The following is a 13,124-nucleotide window of genomic DNA, read 5'->3' as shown; positions in this document are numbered from 1 at the left end:
GAGAAATGAGCTGTCTCTCTCTCTCTCTCTTTCCGTTCAATGATGAATGGCATCATATTTGTTCTTCGCGGAAGTGTGAGACCGGAAGTTAATTGATTTCTGATCCCGTATTGGGTCGAGGAGCTGTGTTCCAAAAGCAGATTGAGAGAAGCAGAAGGCGATACTATCTGTCTTTCACGTGGATATATCAGACGAAGCGCAGTTGTATTTAGGCCAGTGAATGAATGTTATATAGCGCGATGTCCACAGAAAGAGTTCGAGTATGCGACACAGTGATCAACACGGTTACAATTTGAAAGTGTTACCGCCAGGGCGATGAATATCGCATCGTCGTCTGCTTCGACTGCGCGGCTACAGTATCGTCTGCTTCAACTGCGCGACCAGTGTCGTCTGCAATATGCGAGCCATGTATATATAGTGCACGACACTTTTTTCGGTTGCCATTGCAAAGTGGATTGACGCTCTGCTAGACTAACCATTCCTTCAAAATGTGTCGTCTGGCAAACTGTACCGGGTTCCAGCAACACTCGGTACACCCCGTACGCATCTTCCTACAAACTTCCGACCGCTTAATACGAAGCGGGGTTACCCGCCTCAACAACGAGACGATGTGTGAGAACGCCATTAAGCGATACACCTGTGTCGCACAAAGTAGATCGATGCAATCACTTGGGCAAACAGCACGTTCCGGAGCGTGAATGAAAGACAAAACGCGGAACGACATGTTTTCGTTTTTAATAACTGTCCGTGTCCCCTTAGCGCGTCCCACTAGTGATCGTTATGCGTTTACATTTTAATAACGTCGCGATGTCGCAATCTTGCGTGGTCTCAAAAAACGAGGTCAGTGTTGCAGCTTCGTGTCTTCATTGGCTGCCACTAACGAGTTTGTTATGCAAAAGAGCGAGCGCAGATTATTCGTTCCCGCTCGTCGGATATCGATTCTTCGACGAGAGATATAGTAGTTTGTGAAGTGCTTGTTTCAACTTTCATTTAAAGCTTAGGTGTGCGTTGGCGGCGTTTGACGCTTTCACTTGCGTGATCACGTAACATTTGGAGCGATCACTGATTCCAGCATCGCAGTATTCGGTTTTGTTAGCTCAAGCTTTATCGCTTTACAGCCATGGCGACTTTGTAGCCGGCAGTACCAGAGGGGCTTCCTCTGTAATCGCGTGAATGGTTTCTTTGTATTAGTCCATCCAACTTAGATAAATAAATCAAGAATTACGTCCAAGCTTTCCCGTACTATCAGTGTCAAGAGAAACGTGACAACTCTCTGCCATTTCGGAAAGGAAGAACTTTTATGCAGACGACGACGGCAACGACGACGATAAAGCAGATGGCAAGTCTGTGTCTGCTGAAGCACGTCTCGAAAAGCTGGGAAAGTTGGGTGGAGGAACGTCCAGTGTTCCTCCTGCATGAACACGAAGGAAGAGCGTGAGGACAATAAAGTTGTTCGTGGTTACTGAGTTATATACACTTGAGGAAAATGACACGGCAAAGAAGCCGAGTTTCGAGCATCGAGACAACTTTTTAAGTGACCAGAGACACCATGCAGCGCAACCTGAAACACAACGACATATATAAAAAGAAAAAAAAAGATTTGTAATGGCAGGTACTATACGACAAAACATTAAAAAATGTAATAATAATAAGAGAATAATAACGACCGCACATTGAAACCCTCAGATCCACCACAGCGACAATCAACTCTTCACCTATATTCACGCTTCGACAAAATGGAAGCCTAGGGGAAGCACGCAAACGATGTTTTCCCTATAACCATACAACGCATATAAAAAGGACGTGGCCAGCCAATTCTCACTCCAACTTCCTCGTACACAAGGCTCTCAAATATAGAATTCGGCAGGCAGGCAGGCACGCGGACTCGGCCGAATACAACCACGCGAATGCAACAGGCACACACTCAAAAGTAACCGCGATACCGTAGCATTATATATCTGCACCGGGGCCGCTGATTGAGGAAGTTGTCAGATACGCCTTCGGAGGAGCCTTTCATAAATATCGCCCGATAAGCATCGATTTGCGCTTGCAGGTGGTTTCGTCTATTATGAAGAGACGGACACATAGGAAGGTAGGTAGGTTCGTTGGTTTGCTGCAACAGTGTGATGCCGCAGCGAGAAGAAGAACCCAACTCCCACTTTTGATGAAAGGGCGAGATAATGGCAGGATTAAGAAGATGCCGGGACTTGATAGATATGCATAATTTGCTCCGATTGTTCGCGGATGGCCGGTTATTGAGGGCCGTGACGTTCACATTCCTTTTTGCGAACGTGCGTTCTTCCTTTTCTTTTGTGACGGCCGTTTTCTCAGAGACGTTGGGTATCCACACACACATAAGGGCTATTGAGTCTGTCGTCGTGTCAGGAAGTGTTTCTGGTATTTTTTTTTTTTTTTGTAGCAAACGTTTCTTTCTGACTTTTTAAAGAATGAATTGGCCCTAAAGGTATTGAGGGCTACAGTGAATGAAGGCACAATGCTCGCTTTCAGACCAGAAATGGGAAGACATTCCAATATCTCATGCCTTTCGTTGGCTGCCGTGTCCGTATATGCATGCCCGCATCACACACCTTACTACTATTCGAATAGAAGCAGAAGTCCCCATCACCGTAGTAGTAGTTCTGAAAGTCACCGCCACGCGACGGAATTCGTGCTAGTGTCGACTGTTTGTCATCACGTGCCTTGTTAACCGAAATCGCAGCACTATTCAGCAGATGAACGGCTGTAGCCAACGCCCCCTAGCGCAAACAAAGCCTCCAATGACGTGACGTTTTCATTAAGGATCCGCCAATCATGACGTGCTTTTGGCGGCCGTAGCTATACGAAAAGGAGCCGTCGTCAGCCGCCTGAGCAGGCTGTATGCGTCCTGGGCCGACTTCAGGGGGAACTGTGCCGACATTCGTCTGGAAAGTCTTCGGAAAACCCAGGGAAAACCTCAGACAGCACAGCCGGTGACAGGATTCGAACCCATGTCACCTCCCAGTCCCCGCGTGGTGCTGGTTGAAATCGTCTGCAGCGGCTGCTTGGTGCAGACGACATTACGACCATATGTGTCTACGTGGCGAAGTAGTGACAAGGTGCATTATGCCGACTTTCTCTATCTAGGGCGTTTCCGTAGCTACGATGTGTCACTTGCTGTCCCCAGCAGGCGCTAAATAACATTTCTAGCTACCGCCATAGTGCCTCACCGTCATTCCTGCTCTCACACAGATGAGTGGCGCATGTCCAGGTCTGTGGCAGCAAATTGTGGCCCGCCTTCCACCGCCATAAACTAGAAGGCATACTACATGATGGGGTAACCCTTACATCGACGAAATCAATTAAAGCTCCAAACTAGAAACCAATTTACATTAATTATAAGCTGTCCAGAAGCCGACAGCTGACATCAGTCCGAAACGCACTCGTCCCGTCGCATTATACTTTTTACAAATGGATTATCGGCCATGTTATGAGCGCTCCATGACCTTTCCCACCAAAAAACATACAACCTCCATCAACAGCAGCTTTTCCCTTCCTGCTTTAACGCATCATTTCCACACTTTCACCCTCCGTATCTTTCACACACACATACACATTTCATACGCCATGCACGTTCCTCGTAATGACTTGTACCAACTACGTTACGGCTCGTGCACAAACATATATATACATAAAAAACTTGATATCCCCCACGTCGCTACCACCGTCCAAGACCATATCATGCACGGAAAAACTCCAATACACGAGCTCCCACGGCTATACAGCCACCAGCAAGCAACTACTCATTCACGCCTTTTGAGCTGAGCTCACGACATACAGCCGTTTACTTGCCGGCTCATTTGTCTCATTACCATTTAATGCCTGCCTACCTACTGTGTACGGCCAACTTATATATTGTCTTACGGTGCGTTACGCAAAGGACGCAAACAAACACAAGAAATGCACGATTCGGCCGCCAGAGTGGAGCCACGATCGTTTGTGTGGTGAGCACGCGGACTCGTGACGCGGATTGCCGCTTCACGCACGTGCATTCGGCTCGAAATGGAAAGAAAAGGCGGACACGGCTACTGTGGTACCCGGGAACGGGGTGCCGCTACCGGAATTTGAGTTTGCGTTGCGCGCGCTCGTTTGGGATAAGTTGTAGTAGGAGCTAAATATACGGGGTGTCCCAGCTATATATGGAAGAAAGTTTTCGAAAAAGAGAGAGAGAGATAGTGCGCGCTATGAGGATGAAACCGACTGAATATTGTGGTATACTTGTGTATCTGAGTCGCCAGTATTCTTTTTTTGTGAGTGTGTGCGTGTGTTGCACCTGATTAAATAATTCGATGATACTATAGAAATATATTGGTTCAAAGGTGTCAATTGAAAAGTGCCATGGAAAACAACCGGCCGAGGTGTTTTGTAACAAGATACGCTTTGTGATAGGCATGTATGAATATTCGAATTTCTCGAATGTAAATTAGAATTTTGAATTCGAATCGACCTTTCTTTCAAACCGAGTATATTTAAATGGTTCCGAAGCTGCACAAGAGAGGGCGTAACAAACAAAGATAAATCCAGGGACTTTAAGATAAACACACATAAATAAATACACAAACGTATAAACAAACAAACATAACAAATAAACAAAGTGAGCTCTTTATGTTCTGATCCGTATGAATACATCCTGTATACATGCTGTGTACATGCTGTGTACATGTTTATATCCGTACATGTGGTACATGTGTGCCCGGTCCGGTTTATTTATTATTTACTTACAAGATACTGCAGGCTCTCAAGGGCCCAAGCAGGAGGGCAAGTACAGGTACGGAATAGCCATGTATGGTAACATGGTACGAAGTTGGCAAGTTATTATTAGACATCACAATGACATGTGATCTTCTGTCGATCACAGTGACACTTCATTTCAACATACAAGGTACGAGTTGAATATACCTTCAGAATCAAACCTGTGTGATAGTATAGTTTGTTCCAGTCAGCTATGGTCCTGCGGAAATAAGAGGAATTTAGGCTATTTGTTGTATAGCAAATTAGGAGACAGTGCATAGGTGCCAGCTTTGACGGTTTAGCCTACTGGCTGACGGTTTGACGGTTATATACAGCTAGTCGCTTCGTATTTGAATGGGTTTTATAATGTATTTGCTTCTTATTTTAATTGACTATGTATCTATTCGGTGCAGTTTTAGAATATTCATATGGCCACTTTGTGAGTATTTTTGCCTTTTCGGCCTGAAAAAGGAAATCTCCTGAAATACAAAAAGAAAAAGGACGTATTTTTGTCACGTCGTACTTTTTTTTTTTTTTTGTATTTCCCTAACGTTTTAGCGTACCTCATAGGAAACACCTCGACCAGGTGCTTCTCATGGCAGTTGCAACTTCCCCATTGAGGCGTCAGCCTTTAAACCGTCATTTTTAAAATTAGCTAATTGAACTTATCTCATTCATAAAAAAAAAAAGCGCAATGATAGCGTGCTGGTGACTAGGATACACGGCTACTTACAACATTCAGTTGGATTCATTCGCCTCCTGGGCTGACGCCTTTGGAAACTGTCTGTGTCTTTGGAGAATGTCTGAGGAAAATGTCCACAGAGCACACCCACGACTCGAACCTGGTCACTCCGTGGTCAGGGCATAGAAGGCGGCCATCCTAACCATTCTGAGCAGCTAGCGGAAGTAGGAATACCGAGTGCGAGAGACAGACGTTAACCATTCAGTGCGTAGTGCACATTGCTGCCGATCTGTGACCATCTATATTTCTTCCTTTTCGCAGTCACGGTCCGCGGTTCTCCATAGAAATATGTCACACTTGCCTGACCCTTCTCACTTTTGTACGCTCACGTACGACCATGTTTGCACGCGTTTCTTGTGCGGCTTTTAGTGTGCTGCGGTTAATCTTGCGGTGGCCTTGTCAGCTTTATCAGTCTGCTTTGCAAAAAGAGAAATCAGTGTTTCATCTGCTGTTTTTTTTTTTTTTTTTGAAAAAGTATCGCGTGTTTCAATGGTACGGAAAATTACTCTAAGGTAGCGCCCGCGAGGATCCCTGTGCCTGCATGAAAATGGTCCATTGGACCATTTTCCTGAGATGTGGCGCCCTCTCGAATGTCGTCTGCTACTGGCTGGAAACAAAGGCACGTGAGGGTGCGCCACAGTTCCGTTTTCGTGTCTTCCGTTCCAGCGTCCGGAGTGTGTTGGCTTTTTGAGTATCCATCTTAGGTTTCGAGCCCAGTTTCTAGTGCTTGTGTCTGTACGAAGTTCGAGTGTTCGTTTGATGTATGCAGCATGACCGCCGTACCAAGTCCAATGAGCTATGCGCCACTGTTTTGAAGGAGGAGGAGAAGATTCTTGCGCTTCTTGAGCGCAGTGCAGCCATTCTGCAGTAAAGCTGTTCGTTGTCGTCCCTGGGTCGTTTCCCTGTAGACATTTTTGATGCCGAAACCCGGGAAGCGTAGCCTCCTCATCGACGGAAGGATTCCAGGAACGGGAAAATGGTGGTAGCGTTAGCGTAGTAATAGTTCCGGCTGTTTTCAGCCGGAACGAGACGAGAGCCGCGCATGCGCTGTGCGGTCTGAGGGAAATGGTCCGTTCCCTTTCAGCACGACGAAACAGTCCGAATCTTCAAGAGCAAATAATGCAGACGACAGGAAATCCAATGACTTGTTTCGCATTCCAGGAACGTATATAGCCAGCACATTTAATACCCCCGCTGGAATAGCGTTTTATACCATCGTCACCTAATCTATAGACAAGGCCCGATTGCTAGTTGTCGTGACGTAGCCAATAGGAGTCCGCCAATTACAGCCATGCTTCTGCGGCCATACAAACGTCAGCATCCACTCGTAGCCACGGACATGATCATGTGTCTGAAATCGTCTTTGAAGGTGCATGCATGGACCACGAAGTGAAAAAAGAAAGCGTCGCCTTCGGAAGTTTTATTCTTCAACCTAGATGGCGCTGGTTTTACCCCACTTTAGCGTCTACCAAATGGGCAGAAAAGAAACAGCTAGCGCGCGCCATGCTTTGCAAACGACGTCAAGAAGCGTGTGGCGTCTGTGAGACTTTCGCACCGGTTGACGAACGTGACGATGACAATATCCTTTCGAATTTCGTTTTGACAGGGACGCCGTTATGTGTATGTCTCCTCTGACGAAGGCTCCATTTCCAGGTCCTTCAAACCGCAAAAAACCCGTTGTTTAATCGTCAAAACGAATCGGAACCATGCATCGTCGTCATCCTATATGTAGCAGCTTGCTGTCTTGACTGGTTCTAAATGAATACGGGCAGCCTCTGACGGCGAAATCTGCACTTTCCCTTTCGAAATTACGACCTACGTTGCCGATCACCCCACGCTTCCAATGTCACCTTGATAGTGAGCCTTGAGAAGGACGCGTGCCGGAAAGTGGCGAGCAACCACACACCACTCGCAGTGGTTAAAGAAAGAAAGTGCAAGGTACAGGATACGCGCTAACAAAATACGAAAAGAGTTTCCCCCTCTTTATTGTGTCTTGTCCTTGGTGCCATTTCTGTAACGGCCAATCAGTCAAATCAGTGACGGAAGCCCCTACCCCCCTTTTGACCCGCAGCGCTCCTGTTCTCTGCTTTCTTTTTTAAATGACCTGTCCGCGTACTTGATTTCCGTGACTGCCTTGTTTGAGATACCGCGTGACTTGAGCTGAGAATGCCACCACTCAACAGAGTCCGCCATTGGAGCGGGCCATTGTGTGTTTTCGCATATGTGATCATCACTGTTAATACAGTGTCTGGTCCTGCATGGATGCAGCGTTTGTTAACGCGCATGAAGGCAAGGTTGCGCCATGTACAATTATTGTACATAGCAGATAGTTGTAGAACGTGACAGAGCAAATGAGTACAGGTACAAGCGCAGGTACAGAATGGGAAGGACTATATGCACTGCGCGAGACAATTGACAGCAGCCTAACACACGACGCGCAAGACCACCAATAGACTTCACCCACGAACGTTGAGGAGATTCGTCAGTGGTGTCCTCAGTGTCTTCGTTTAGTGCTTCTGCCACGCGCTACAGTCCTCTAACGTCGCTCGTGCTGCTGCCATAGCTACTGAGGACGCCACCGAATAATTTGTATTGACAACTGTAGGATGGGACAAGCGTAAGCTTGCCCGCATCACGCTTCAAAAATAATAGACCTTGTATCACCAACTGAAGAATTTCCTCAACCTTCGTGCAACAAGCCGGTCCAGATATGTCACGCGGAGGACGGTGTATACTTCATACTCGCTGCCTATGTAGTTGACCAATGTGCCACAGGTTGCATGAATTCGCGGTGTGCGGGTCCGGCACTGTTCGTGCACTCCGCCGTCTCCTTTGCGACACCCACCGTCCTTCGGTATGCACCAGGGGACTCGTCCAACTGCTGCACTGAAGCACAAAAATCTCTCTTCTTCCGTTCCCTCTCAATAATCAACCACTTGAAGTCTCCCTCCTGTAACGGTAGACAGTGTTGAGAATAAAAATTTCTCTCTATCTCTTCTTCAACACGGCTCCCTCGATTTCCCATCTCCAGCCGCGATACCTCATCGTGGATCACTCAGGTGGTCTGTCCCTTGGTCCGGTAGCACATACACCACCCCAACAGCTCCATAGACTTCTCTCATCTCACCAGGATGAAACGACAGCACCGAAGCGGGAAGCTAAATATCCCCGCAACATCGCCGCATAGTCTGAAACTGGATATTTTACTTAGGGGTACAAGAGACAAATTGCTGGATCGATTACGCGACGACACCATAGCTATATCTCAACGCCTGCGAAATATACCCGCATGAACACGGACACTCGCTTGGGGGAAGAAGCACGGAAATTACGACGAGAAAAATTGGTGGCTAAAGTGGTGGCGGTGGCAGGGCTTGAATAGCGAATTTCACCAGGACAACTAATGGCACAATCGAGGCTATGTTCCACAAAAGTAACTTGCACAAGGGCAAAGTGCGCTAATGGGTTTTGATGACTGTACGTCTGTCATGGGCCTGTATCCATTTGTCCTCAGTGACCAGCAGTGCGGCCTCATAGCCCAATGTAAGCAATAACACCTGACGTTATATGGCAAACCATCGGCAGAATGCTGCAATACACAGCAGGTGAACACTCGCAGCGGAAGGCTGAAGGGTTGGTATCATCAATTTCCACCGGGACCCTTGTGTTTGGAAGTGTACTGATTCATACTGCAAAGCGAAGACAGCTTAAGAAACATGAGGATGACGTTCAAGGAATACGCTAAGGCAGCGGTTCTAAACTTATGCTATTTGAGGGAACCCATGATCGTGCCAACAAGGCTTCAAGGAACCTACGACACTGCGGTAACTGTGTTTAGAGGTGCGTGACGCGAACTAGATGTCGTACAGGTAGCAAAGTTTTGTTCTCTATTGTCTCAAGATGTCGTCTGATGTTTGCCGGATTCATTCAACTGTTTCACAATACTTCAACGGAGACTTCAATTCGTTGTGGGTTGTCACCGCATGCTTGTAAAGCCTAAATCCATGTATGGGTAGGAGAGTAGCTCTGAAGCTTGTCCCAAATAGCTCTGACTTTTTTAGTGATTGTAATGCTTTCGAAACATAAGAGAAAAAGCAAATGCGTGGTGCGGAGAAATTGGCGCGCAGGCGATGACGCAAATCAAACACCCCGCAGCTGGTCTTCGCTGAGCTCTTGCTGAAACCTTTGGGTGTATCGCTGACGGACGTCCCTCCGCCTTGCTGCCCCCTCTTCTGTCCCTCAGTGAAGGTTGAGGATGTCTTTCAACCCGGCACCAGTTTCGCCGACCGCAACAAGCTTGAGGTCCTCCTCGCTCGCCACATCGACTGCTTCCCCGAACACCTGGTGACAGCAACTGACGCGTCCGTCTCTGGTCAGCGCGCCGGCGTGGGCCTCGTTTTTCCCCGTCTCGATGGTCACTTCCCAATCCGCCTCCCTGACTACACCCCAGTCTTTGAGAGCGAATTCCTCGCTATAGTCCTGGCTCTCCGGATGGTCCCTGCCTGTTCTTGCAAGACGCTGCTCCTATCAGACTCCCTATCAGTCATCACGTCTCTGGCGAACCCGTCCAACCCACTGCTGCAGTTGCTTGCGTCCCTTATTCCGCCCCATATCTCTGAAATCGTGCTCACGTGGATCCCCGGACACAGGGGCATCACGCTCAATGAAGCAGCTGACAGCCTGGCGAAGATCTCTCTAACTGGACCCATCATCGATATCTTGCCACCGCTTCCCCAAATCATTAAATCCAGGTACCGGAGGTTCTTGGAATTTCCTGCGCGCCGTTCACTTCCCCCCAGATACGACCACCCGTCATCTCCATGGCAGCCCGACTGCTGCCCCTCGCGCCACATAGAGGTATTCTTAACGCGCGTCCAGTGCGTAGCCCTCCCCCTAAACTTCTACCTGCATCGGGCTGGCATCCACGATTCGCCATTGTGCTCACACTGTGTACTGGACGAAACAGTGGAACACTTCCTTCTCCACTGTCGCCTCAACGATCGTCTTTGTCAGAACTACCTGGTTCGCCCTCTGACAAGGCAAGGCGCTCTCTTCTGCCTAGGGTCTGTTCTATCGTTTGGGGTTTCGCATGCGGGGAGGTGGATTTGGGCTGTAGCATCTAGTGTGGCTGCCATCATGACTCTTAGTCAGCGCTTTTGAGCTGCGAAAGTATCTTCGCCACGCCTTTCCTCTTGCGTTGTGCTTCACGGCTCTTTCCCTCGAATCCTACACCTAGCGTTGGTCCAACACACCTCAACCTCCTTAGTAGGGCTAGTTAGTTGCTAATAGCTATAGCTAGTTGTTAGGAAACCCCACGGTGGTGGTGGTGGTGAAAGGGCTCGCTGTTGTCGGCCTCACAGAGGTGGGCAACGTCACGACTGACGCCCTTGGGGAATGTGCGTCCTGGGCCGACTTCTAAGGGAACTGTGCCGACATATGTCTGAAAGCGTCTGAGGAAAACCCAGGAAACCCCACGCCTACGCTCTCCATCTGTTCCTGGCCAATGGCCCTTAGTGGATAACGGCCACTGCTCCGAGGACGAAGAAGAAGAAATTGGCGGGTTCAGTCGCGCGCTATGGAATACGAATCTGAACGCTCGAACTGACAAATGCTAAGGTTCCAGCAAAACAGCCCTGCGGCTTGAACCCTGGAGGAACGCTATTCGACCAGCATCGGTACGTGCTGCTTTCTGCATCATATATGATGGTGCATAGAACGGATTAGAAAGGAAAAGAGATACGGAGGGTCCCCAGCGCCTAGCACCGCTTGGATACCCACGGTATTTGCATTCTGAAGAAACCGATTTCCGTCCCTGATTGCAAGGAATAACGGTATTATGTTTCGTATTTGTTTCACGTACAAGATATTTCTGCTTAAATGGGGAAGAACTACATCAATGTGCTTTCTAGTGAATGCGTAGCCTTAAGAATATCCGTGGTGGTGGTGATTGGGCTCGCCGTTGTCGGCCTTACAGAGGTGGACCGGCTAACGCCCGTAGGGAATATGCGTCCTGGGCCGACTTCTAAGGGATCTATGCCTACATATATCTGAAAGCGTCTGAGGAAAACCCAGGAAAAAGCCCAGGCAGCACAGCGGGAACCGGGATTCGAACCCGGATACCTCGCAGAGTCGACATGACATGAGCAGCACGCTAACGTCTGAGCCACGCGAGCTGGTCATGCTCTGCCAAATATCCGCACTGGCTTCCAAACCGAAATGTTATGAGTAGGGATGGGCCAACCGAATCCTCGATTCCTCGAATCCTAGGCAGGGATTCGAGATTCGGGAATCCGAATCCCAATGCCCAAAGCAGCGAATCGAATCTTTCGAATCCACCAACCACGTTCGTTTGTTTATTTTTAAAATTGGTGCCTCCGAACCCCACCGAAAGCCTGATTGGCAGGCGGGCCCCGGCGCGCACCAAAACCACATCATAAACTGCGACAAGTTTAAAAGTAACACGGTTTTGCTTTTGATTGTTTCTTAGTTTTATGGAAAGAATTGAGACTCGAGAGTTTATGTATTTCCTGTAGTCGATGAACAACGCGTTAAATAAATTACATTTAAGAACAAGTATATATGAGTATGTTTTCTCCTGAAAGTGAACCGTTATTTAACTTGTTTTTCATTAAACAAACATATCAAATTCTGCCTCAACACACTTTTCAACAGGAGTGTTTCTTTCCCTGGCTTTTCAAACTCTCTTATAAGAAAGGATTCGAAAGGATCGTAAGATTCGTGGATTCGCTGAACCTTCTCTTGATTAGGATTCGGGAAATTCTCGATTTGTCCCACCTCTAGTTATGAGCGTGGGCACTATTAGCTTTAATTTGCGATCGTTATAGTACGGCTTACTTCTCGCGGTGTCCGACGGCTTTCTTGACAGTGAAATTGTCGTGGTTCTGCTAGCTTTCATACGTTCATTTCGTGGGAAGGGGGAGGAGGTTAAACCTCCTCTGTCGATAGTCCCGTCACAGTGTAATTCCTTGTGCTGCTGCCCTGCTTGGTACGACACTTAATCTCATCTCGATCGAGCCTACATATTCACATGACGGAAAAATATACGCTTATGAACGAGAATTTTTGTCGGGCCATTTTCTTTCCTCGTCCCACTCCTAATTCGCATTCAGATCGTATACAACTACTTCACGTTAAACTCTGCTTTTCACCTGCACATCCTTCATATTCAAATTCCTTACGTAACGCAGAAAATAATCCACCTCCAATCAGCCCGAAAACCCACTAGCGTCCGAAGCAGAATAAATCGAATGTACGAATCAGTCATGCTTCCCACAACCAATTAAGAGCACACAAAGCGACGGGCAAGCCACCGTGCTCGCACGTAATCCAGCGTGCAGCTTCATCAATCATCGCGTCGGAGCGGTATGGTACGACTGAAAATCGTAACAACGCATATTCGAAATTCAAATCGCGGTCACACAAACAATAAAGCGCATAAAAGAAGGAGCCTTCGGCGTGCATTCCGAGAGGAAGGCTAAGCCTAATTTCCACCCATGTGGAATATACTATGGCGCGGAGGACATTAATGGGCACACTGAGGAACACCATCGGCGGAGCGTTAGACGAGAGCCGTTCTCTCCTCAGGGCGAGGCCG

The 13,124-nt window shown here is 47.9% G+C and overlaps 1 protein-coding gene across 3 annotated transcripts in view; it reads left to right on the top strand.

Moving 5' to 3' along the window:
• LOC135391198 (Krueppel-like factor 1) overlaps positions 1-13,124 on the top strand; it is a 101,049-nt gene that overhangs the window by 37,423 nt on the left and 50,502 nt on the right. The window contains exon 1 of one of the 3 annotated variants that reach the window (XR_010421889.1): positions 11,075-11,184. The exons of the other annotated variants lie outside the window; for them this stretch is intronic. The gene's annotated coding sequence lies outside the window, so the exon portion shown is untranslated. Of the gene's footprint in view, positions 1-11,074; positions 11,185-13,124 lie in introns of those variants that run through there. 3 annotated transcript variants of the gene reach the window in all.

This window comes from Ornithodoros turicata, chromosome 4 (genome assembly GCF_037126465.1).
Source record: "Ornithodoros turicata isolate Travis chromosome 4, ASM3712646v1, whole genome shotgun sequence".
NCBI lineage: Eukaryota > Metazoa > Arthropoda > Arachnida > Ixodida > Argasidae > Ornithodoros > Ornithodoros turicata.
Note: the sequence above shows the minus strand (reverse complement) of the source record. Positions and strands in the feature narration are given on the sequence as shown.